Source organism: Pelophylax lessonae, assembly GCF_965119305.1.
Source record: "Pelophylax lessonae genome assembly, chromosome: 3".
Taxonomy (NCBI): Eukaryota; Metazoa; Chordata; class Amphibia; order Anura; family Ranidae; genus Pelophylax; species Pelophylax lessonae.
In genome coordinates this window covers 36,384,667-36,394,329 of record NC_138770.1, presented here as the reverse complement: position 1 = coordinate 36,394,329, position 9,663 = coordinate 36,384,667, and the positions used below count along the sequence as shown (strand labels likewise).

Genomic DNA, 9,663 nt, shown 5'->3' with positions numbered 1-9,663 from the left:
CTGATTATTTGATTGGAGCACAGACTTTTACATGTTGATAATAATGTGATAACATCCTCAAACTTTTGGACTTTGGGCTCTCAGTAATAATGAGAGAGGAGTCAATAACCCAACGATGGAGGTTTTCAGGATCAGTCCAGACTTCATCTTGGTTGTCCCCCCCCCCCCATTCTCACTCTCTGACCTCTGGTGGGGCTTCTTGTGTTGGGAAGAAATCAATGAGTGATAGAGGGGGTGGAGACACTCGTTCTAATCCCCTCATCACTGTCACTCTCTGACTAAGGTCCATGAATAAAGAAATGAACTGGTAGGAGATCAGAGGACCCATTTACTAGTTACCTTGAGGGTGGAATTGTAAGATCCTCAGAGACAAAGCTGCCTGATGTGGGCGGAGTCCTGGTTTAGGGAAACCAATCTGCTCATGTCTAGTAATAATCTTTTTGTTTCTATTTTAGTACATGGACGGGAGATGAGGAAAACCTCAGAGGATTGTCTCACTTTGTCTCCAGACTGTAAAGTAGATGAGGACATCACACAGTATATTCCAGGAGAAAACCCGGCTACCTCAAATGTCCATCCGGCACCACACAGTGTAGATGGACCATCATATTCCTCTTATCCTGAGGAACCTCAAACTGTGAGGGACGCTGCCATCCTTCCAACAGATGAGAGGTTTTCCTGTTCTGAGTGCGGGAAATGTTTTTCAGAGAAGTCCAGTCTTTACAAGCATCAGAGAACTCACACAGCGCAGAAGCTGTATTCCTGTTCTGAGTGCGGGAAATGTTTTTCAGAAAAGTCCAGTCTTTACAAGCATCAGAGATCTCACATGGGGGAGAAACCTTATTCCTGTCCTGAGTGTGGGAAATGTTTTTCAGTGAAGTCCAGTCTATGCATACATCAGATGTCTCACACAGGGGAGAAGCCGTATTGCTGTCCTGAGTGCGGGAAATGTTTTTCACAGAAGTTCAATCTTTGCAGACATCAGAAATCTCACACGGGGGAGAAGCCGTATTCCTGTTCTGAGTGTTGGAAATGTTTTTCACAAAAGTCCCATCTTTACAGACATCAGAGATCTCACACAGGGAAGAAGCCACTTTCCTGTCCTGAGTGAGGGAATCGTTCTTCACTGAAGTCTTGTCTTCCTGTACATCAGGGATCCCACACAACCCTCGAGGTGTATTAGTGCCTTAAGTGTGGGAAATATCTTCTATATGAATGTTTCTGGACATCACAGCTCTCATGTGGGGGAAGAAGCACACCCTGATATACACCTCAGATATACTTCATGGCTGATCTTCATCATGTAAGAAACACTTCATAAGAAGAAGATCAGAGATTACCAAAGACATTAGTGAAGTGTTGTACGGTGTTGGCCGTTGATAGCAGGAGAAAATTAAAAATGGAATCATTACTGTAACGGAACCGCAACCCACAATGTACTTGTGGACTTCCGTCAGTATACGGCTTCCTCCCAGTCGTGAACATAGATATCAGATTTTTCCCAGCCGCCCCCATACAAAGCTAGCCGACAACTTAGCTTGTATACGTTTTGGAACCTTCTCCTTTGTTTAACAGTTTCACGCTCAATTTATACACACATGAGCACATCCCCCTCCTGATCAAATTACCACATCAGGTCAGGGGTTGCCTGATTACATTATCATATGCAGATGTAATTGTATACAGAAGTATAATTAACCTGAACTAATTATCTAGTCATCTGGACAGACACAATATGCGAGTTCATTAACATTTAACAATGGAACAGACATGCTTAACAGAATCCACAACACATCTCAATCAGTGTTAATTTCGTCGACTAAAACCGACTAAAACGTTTTCGTCGACTAACACAATTCAGATGACTAAAATACGACTAAAACTAAAATGGCATTTTAGTCTTAAGACTAAAATACGACTAAAACTAAAATGGCATTTTAGTCAAAAGACTATAACTAAAACTAAATCGAAATTTGCTGCCAAAAATTAACACTGTTGCATGCTCAAAGCATAAATAATAACATATTAGATTTTTCACTCCAGGACCAGCAGTAGTATATAATGAGTTTGGAAATTGTAGAGAAATGCTTAAATAATGCATTACAAATTACAATTGCACTACACCCATTTGATTATAGATGACTAAAATGAGTTTTAGTCGACTAAAATGTAGGGCGTTTTAGTCGACTAAAATATACTGGAGTTTTAGTCGACTAAATACGACTAAAACTAAAACACTTGCAGAAGACTAAAATGGGACTAAAACTAAAATGCCATTTTAGTCCTAAGACTAAGACTAAAACTAAATTGAAATTTGCTGCCAAAATTAACACTGATCTCAATACACAAACAATAGGGAGAGCCTGTCTTTGCCATTGAAGTACAATACACATGAGCATAAGTGTAAATATAGACCCCATTTGAAGCATTCCAAGCCAAATTCTCAGTGTCCATTAGGTATCTATCACATAGTGTCTGTCTTTCACTCCCAGTGACGGTGAGTACCGTCCCAATTACCTCTCATTGGCTGAGTACATTTTGTGGTGTAAGATTTCACCAACACTTTTTGTCTGTTTTTAAAGCTATTTGTGCAAAATGTGAGAAGCTTTCATCCAGTCTTGAGAAATGTTGTTATATTTTACGTCATACATTCCTTTCTATGATCTTTTGCTCCATCTAGTGTCCATAGTGCAGTATTGCACTATTCTTTCTGATTGAGGTATTTCAGGAAAAATTACATGTAATTGTCACTAGATGGATCTGATGATCATAGAAATCACTGTATTACCTTGAATGTGGCAGGATTGTCATATTTGTTGGGCAAATGAATGTCACATTCTTCCAGCTTTTATTGTTTTAAAATAGTCCCTCTCATTTCCTTTGTGGTTACATGAGTACAGTAGAAATCAGAGAACATAAATTAATTCAATCAAAAATATTAAACCCACCATTGATTTATAACAGAAGATACCATATCTGTCCAATAGATGGCACTAAGTATTATAGAAATGAATGCCATCTAGTGGCTTAATGCAACATTTTCAATTTTAAACCAATGTCAAACATTTGACCAGCACAGCAGAAAGCCAAATAACATTTTTTTTATTCAACCCCCATTCACACAGAAGGAATGTACATGTGTTTTTATTGGGCGAATTACTGTGCAGATTTTTTATGAGTAAACTTCTAAATGTCAGGAGACGCTTATATAAAGATATGTAGCAGAGAATAGACCTCCTAGCAATGTTAATACCAGGCTGCACCTAGAGGGAGCTCTAATGTTTAGAATGTGACCACAGCAGAGTGATCCCATCTAGCTCACATTAACCCTTTCACTGCCAGAGCTGTTTTTGCATTATTTTTGCACACATGTTAAAATGCAAATTTTGGGCATGAAGCTACAAGCCATGGTACCAATCATTGAAAATTGATCACACCTGATGTACTCACATTTCTTGGGAAATCAAAAAGCCAGGACAGTATACATACCCCCAAATGACCCCTTTTTGGAAAGTAGACATTCCAAGGTATTTAATAAGAGGCATGGTGACTGCACCCCAAAATACATTCTTCTCCTCTTTAGTATGGCATCTGTGACTTCAGATCCCAAGGTCACTCTCTATGGAGGCAGGCTCAAAGGAGGCATATCTATTATTTATAGGCTGCTGCTGGACTCTTCTAATCGATTCCCTTATATGAGGGCATGGGATTCGAATCTTGCCTCAGATAGGGATGTGGAACATTGGCATTCCTCTTTCAACTAAGCATATAAAGGCATTGCATATAAAGACATTAGGGATGGGCCACACGACACCCTGTTCAGTTCGCACTAGAACTTTCGAACATCACGAATGTTCGTAACCAAATAACGAACCCCATTGAAGTCTATGGGACCCGAACTGTAAAAAAAGTGCCCATTTTGAAGGCCTTATATGCAAGCAATTGGGAATACAATGGTTATGGGGGTCCAGGCACTGCCCCGGGGGACACGTATCAATGAACTAAAAGTTTGTAAAAAAGTCATTTTTAAATAATCAGGGATTTACTAATGCTTAAAGTGAAGCCATAAAAATGAGAAATAACAATAAAAATGAAAAATGCCTTTCAATACAGTGCATGGGGGGGTCCCTGTAGTCTACCTGTAAAGTGACGCATCTGTACTGTGTATAGAAGCTGCTGCAGCAATAATTGCATTTATAAAACCAAAGAATGACAGTGTCCCTGCAAGCTTTATTTTGTAAACCATGATTTTGGGACCCAGTCTGTATGATGAGCCCACAATATAGTGTACTGGGAACAAAATTAGAGATTTTGTTGGATAAATTCTGGTGTCTCTTCCGCAGACTTTGGATAGAAGTAACAGGTGTGAAAAAATTGGTCTTTGGGTTTCGGTGGCGCCTTCACACTAAAACCCTCTAAAAGGTACTCTTGATGAAAGCAAGAATTGGCCTTGCTGTCAAAAACTGAAATGATATGCACAAACAGGTGCGTAAATATTGGTATTTGGGTGTTAATTGTGCCCATGAAACCTACACCTAAAAATTCTTCCAGATGAAATAAACACCCACAACGCTAGGCAGCCTAGAAGTCTTGCAAAATTAATTTTGATAACTTTCAGATGGTCCACGAGCCTGTGGACAGACGCATTCTATTATCAGTAACAAAACCTCCAGCAGCACTGAATGCCTGTTCGGAAAGCACTCTGGATGCAGGGCAGCCCAGCAACTCAATTGCATACTGGGCAGGTTCTGGCCAGTGGTCTATTCTCATGACCCAGTAACCCAGTGGATCATCAACTGGAAAACTCTCCATCTCTGTTTTAGCTCCTGGATAATCATCCACCATATGATGCAGATCCTGCCAATGGGATGGGGAAGCTGAAACCCCCGTGGCGAGGACGAAAAAATTTCTGAAATGCATCACTTAGGCGGCCAACTTACCCACGGCTTCTCTCTTGACCAACAGAAGCCTGAAAACTATGTTTTCCATGACACTGTATCCAACCAGAGTCAGGAAAAGTATTAAACTCCTCTTTAAGTTGTCCTGAAGAGATTTCATCTTCTGCACCCTCTGTGGGGACAGGATGAGTTCTGAGACTTTCCCCTTGTAAGGGTGGTCAAGGAGAGCTGCCAACCAATAGCAATCCTTCTCTTTGATGCAACGTATTCTTGGGTCCTTTCGCATGCTTTGAAGCATAAGGGAGCCCATGCACTGCTGTAAGGGCAACAATAGCAAGAGGACTGTAGGACCCAGCATCCGAACAGAGCAGGTGAATGGATCTAGGACCCAGCATCTCCGCCAGCACCTCTCCTGGGCCTTTATAAGGGTGCCAGTCCTTGTCAAAAGTACTGTTTGATCTTCAGCTGCGATCAACGTTCCTGTGTTTCCTGTGATTCCTGGTTACCGACTCAGCTTGTTCCAGATCTGTCTCCAGCTCGATCCCTGGCTTTGGCCTCGGCTTTGTCTCCTCTGCTACCCACCTGGCACCGACCCTAGTTACCTGCTACATCTCACAGGTGCCACCTGCCTGCAGTAGCCCCGCAGCACAACAGCTGTGTTCCTGAAGCCCTTTTCTGCAAGCAACTCTGCAGGTGACCTGTGCTACTTTGGGCCTGACTCTTCCTGTCTCACCTCCAGGGGAGTCTGGAATTTAGCTGCAAGGGAAGCCCTCTCTCCATTGGCCTCCAGCACTTGATAACCGCAAGTTTGCGGAGGCATAAGAAGCAGACTCCTCGGGGTCACTGAGGATTACAGTATCTGGAACTGCCTCCTCCCAGCCACGTACTACTCCTAAAGAAATATACTACATTAAACATGCAGTAATGCACAGAAATACACTGCGTTAAACGTGCACTAAGGCACTGAAATATACTGTGTTAAACATGCACTGAAATATACTGTGTTAAACATGCACTAAGGCAGTGGTCCTCAACCCTGGTCCTCAGGGCCCACTAACAGGCCAGGTTTGCAAGATAACGGAAATACATCCCAGGGGATATAATTTGCTGCTCAGTGATTGCAGTACTCTAGTCTGCATCTCCCCAACGTAATACTTAAAATCTGGCCTGTTAGTGGGCCCTGAGGACCGGAGTTGAGGACCACTGCACTAAGGCACTGAAATATACTGCGTTAAACATGCACTAATGCACAGAAATGTACTTAGTTAAACGTGCAGTAACGCACTGAATTATACTACATTAACCACTTACCGCCCGCCCGCCGTCATATGACGGCGGGACGGTGAGGCTATTATCCTGGGCGGACGTCATATGACGTGACCCAGTAAATGCATGGCAGGCGCGCGATCGCGGGCACGCCGACGTGCACTGCCAGTGTCCACGGGACACAGCCGGTCACCGGCAGGGGGGAAACAGCCAATAGGCATGGCTGTTTCCCACGTGATCGGATATGTTGCAATGACATAGCCGATCACAACAGTAGAAGCGGCAGAAGACCGCGCATGCGCGATCGGGAGCGCGCAGCGCGGTCATGTTGGTGGCTATGTGTTCCCTAGGAACATAGCTAGTCACCGACAGTAAAAAACAGCCAATGACAGTGGCTGATTACGATGTGATGAGTTGTGAAGCCATTCACAGCCCATCACAAATGTAAACAAAGAGCAGTAACTCACTGTTACTAGCTCATCTTCCCTCACACACCGTTTCCAGTGTGAGGAGAGGAGAGCCAGAAACAGTGAGTTGCTGATCTGTGTTTTTCAGTGTAAAAAAAAGTGTCACCAGCCCCCCCCAATTTCACCTGTCACCCAACAGTCACCTGTCACCATCAGTGCATAAAATCACTACCTATAAAGCGCACCTGTCACCAGAGACTGCCAACAGTATCGCCAGCGGTGCACCTGTCACCCATCGGTGACCAGCGCCCGTCACCTGTCACCCCATCAATCACCGTCACCTGTCACCCCATCAGTCATCGTCACTTGTCACCCCATCAGTGATCGTCATCTGTCACCCCATCAATCAGCGTCACCTGTCACCCCATCAGTGTTCGTCATCTGTCACCCCATCAGTGACCGTCACCTGCCACCTATCTGTCACCTGCCACCTATCCGTCACCTGCCTGCCACCTATCCGTCACCTGCCACTCATCAGTGATCATCCGCAGTCACCCGTCGCACAGCCAAAATGTCCAAAAGTTTGTACAGCAGCGAGGAGGCGTTTGAGATAATCTCTATGGATAATGAGGGCACCGGGGAGCTGTCATCAGTATCCGAATCCAATTCTGAATCCGATTCGGAATTTGAAGTTGCTAACAGTAGCGGATCGGAGATGGACTCGGAGGAAGAATGGGTCCCTCCCAAAAGGGCACGGCGCTCTGGAAACCGGGCAGCCACAAGGGATAAACCCCAGGATCCTATGCCCAGCACCAGCACTGCCACCACCAGTACACCCCAGGATCCTATGCCCAGGCCCAGTACCCGCTCTGCCCCCAGCGAAACACCCCAGGAGCGAATGCCCAGGCCCAGCACCAGCGCTGTGGCATCACTCCCAATTTCAAATCCCCCTTCTACCAGCACTGGAGTGTCACATCCCCCAAGAGCCAGGGCCACTATCCACCTCCCAGATGCTCTTGCCAACCCAAGATGGCTGCCCTCCAACTCTTGATCGGCAAATATTCCCCCTTTTACCGCACAGCCAGGTGTGCAGGCCAATACAGAAAATTTTTCTTTTATTGATTTTCTCCATTTATTTTTGCCCAATGATTTTCTGCAATATGTCGTGGACCAAACGAATCTGTATGCCCAGCAGTTTATTGCTAACAACCCCCAATCTTCCTATTCCCATCCGTTTGAGTGGAGAGATTTAACTTTGGAGGAATTTAAAATGTTTTTGGGCCTCACCATAAACATGGGGGTTACAAAAAAAAATGAAGGACATGCCTATTGGTCCACCCACCCCATACACATTATGCCCATATATTCTGCCCTAATGTCCAGGTCCAGGTATGAAATCATCATGCGCTTCCTTCATTTTAGTGACAACAGCCAGTGCCCCCCCCAAAATCATCCAAATTTTGACAAGCTGTATAAAATTCGCCCCCTCATAAATTTTCTTTCCCAAAGTTTTGCAGAACTTTACGTCCCAGATCAAAACATTTGTGTAGATGACTCCCTGCTACACTTCACAGGCCGGCTTGGAATAAAGCAATACATTCCAAGCAAAAGATCCAAATATGGGGTCAAACTATACAAATTGTGCGACAGAGCTACGGGATATCTGTATGCGTTCCGCATATACGAAGGAAGAGATTCCCAGCTCAATCCCCCTGACTGCCCAGCCTACATGGGCACAAATGGAAAAGTTGTATGGGACCTGGCGTACCCACTGCTGAGGAAAGGCTACCACCTTTACCTAGATAATTTTTATACCAGCCTGCCCCTCTTCAGACATCTCTACCTTGAAGGAACCCTGGCCTGCGGAACCACCAGGAAGAACAGGAAGGGCTTCCCACAGTCCTTAGTAAATAAAAGACTGAGGAAGGGGGAAATAGCAGCCCTGAGAAACAACGAGGTGCTGGCCTTGAGATGGAAGGATAGCCGAAATGTTTACATGATGTCCACCATTCATGACGACACCACAGTGGAGGTTCGGAGAAGAAGAGGTCCCATCCAAAAACCATCATGTGTGCAGGATTATGGGGGGGGGGGGGGTGGATTTTAACGACCAGATGATTCAGCCCTACTTGGCCACAAGGAAGTCCCGATTCTGGTATAAGAAGGTTGCAATTTATTTATTTCAATTGGCCTTTTATAACTCTTATGTTATCTACTCCAAATCCACTGAAAGCCCCATCCCCTTCCTAAAATACATTGAAGAAATTATCACGACCCTCGTCTACCCACAAGGACTCCCCCAAGAAAACCTTCGCTCTGAGGCTGTTAGCCGACTTAGTGAGCGCCACTTCCCAGACTACCTTCCACCATCTGAAGGAGGCCGAAGACGCCAAAAAAGATGCCGTGTGTGCAGCAAAAGGGGGTTTCGTAAAGACACCAGCTTCTATTGTCGGTACTGTCCCTCCCAACCTGGCCTGTGCATTGGAGAATGCTTCACACGGTACCATACATTCATAAATTACTAGCCCATTTCCCCGTTTTCATCTGTGCTGACCAATTTTTCTCATGTCACTGCCTTCCACATAAACTGACCCTGGCCTGTTTTTCCACTATGCCTCTGCCTACTGTTTGGACTGCTTTCACGTGAACTGACACTGGCTTGTTTTACCGATTACGCTTCTTCTTACTGTTTGGATTGCTTCCCTGTGAACTGACCCTGGACTGTTTTTCAACTACTCTTCTGCCTGCCGATTGGATTGCTTGCACGTGAACTGACCCTGGCTTGTTTTACCGACTATTCTTCTGCCTACCGCTTGAACTGATCTGTCGCCCCCCTGCTACTGTAGTACACAGGGGTCTCACATATGTGAGGGGCTCCAGAGTTGTTTTTCCGGATAGAGAAAACCAATTTTTTTGGTTCTCTCTGGGTTCCGTAAATTCCGGATTAGGGTCTGGAGTCCGGAGGCTTCAAAGAGATTTGGGTGGGAGAAGCCTCTAGCCCTGTCCCCAGGTCTCACCTGACCAAGGCCCTCAGCTTACTACCATCATGCCTCTGCCTGCTGCATTATATTAGCTGGAGAGTGGTACAATGA

At 44.9% G+C, this 9,663-nt stretch overlaps 2 protein-coding genes across 2 annotated transcripts in view; one reads left to right on the top strand and one right to left on the bottom strand.

Annotated features, from left to right (window-relative positions):
- Nucleotides 1-9,663, top strand: part of LOC309550702 (uncharacterized protein) — a 975,511-nt gene that overhangs the window by 112,677 nt on the left and 853,171 nt on the right. The gene's annotated exons all lie outside the window — the stretch shown is intronic.
- Nucleotides 1-9,663, bottom strand: part of LOC309549980 (uncharacterized protein) — a 94,754-nt gene that overhangs the window by 59,386 nt on the left and 25,705 nt on the right. The window lies entirely within an intron of this gene.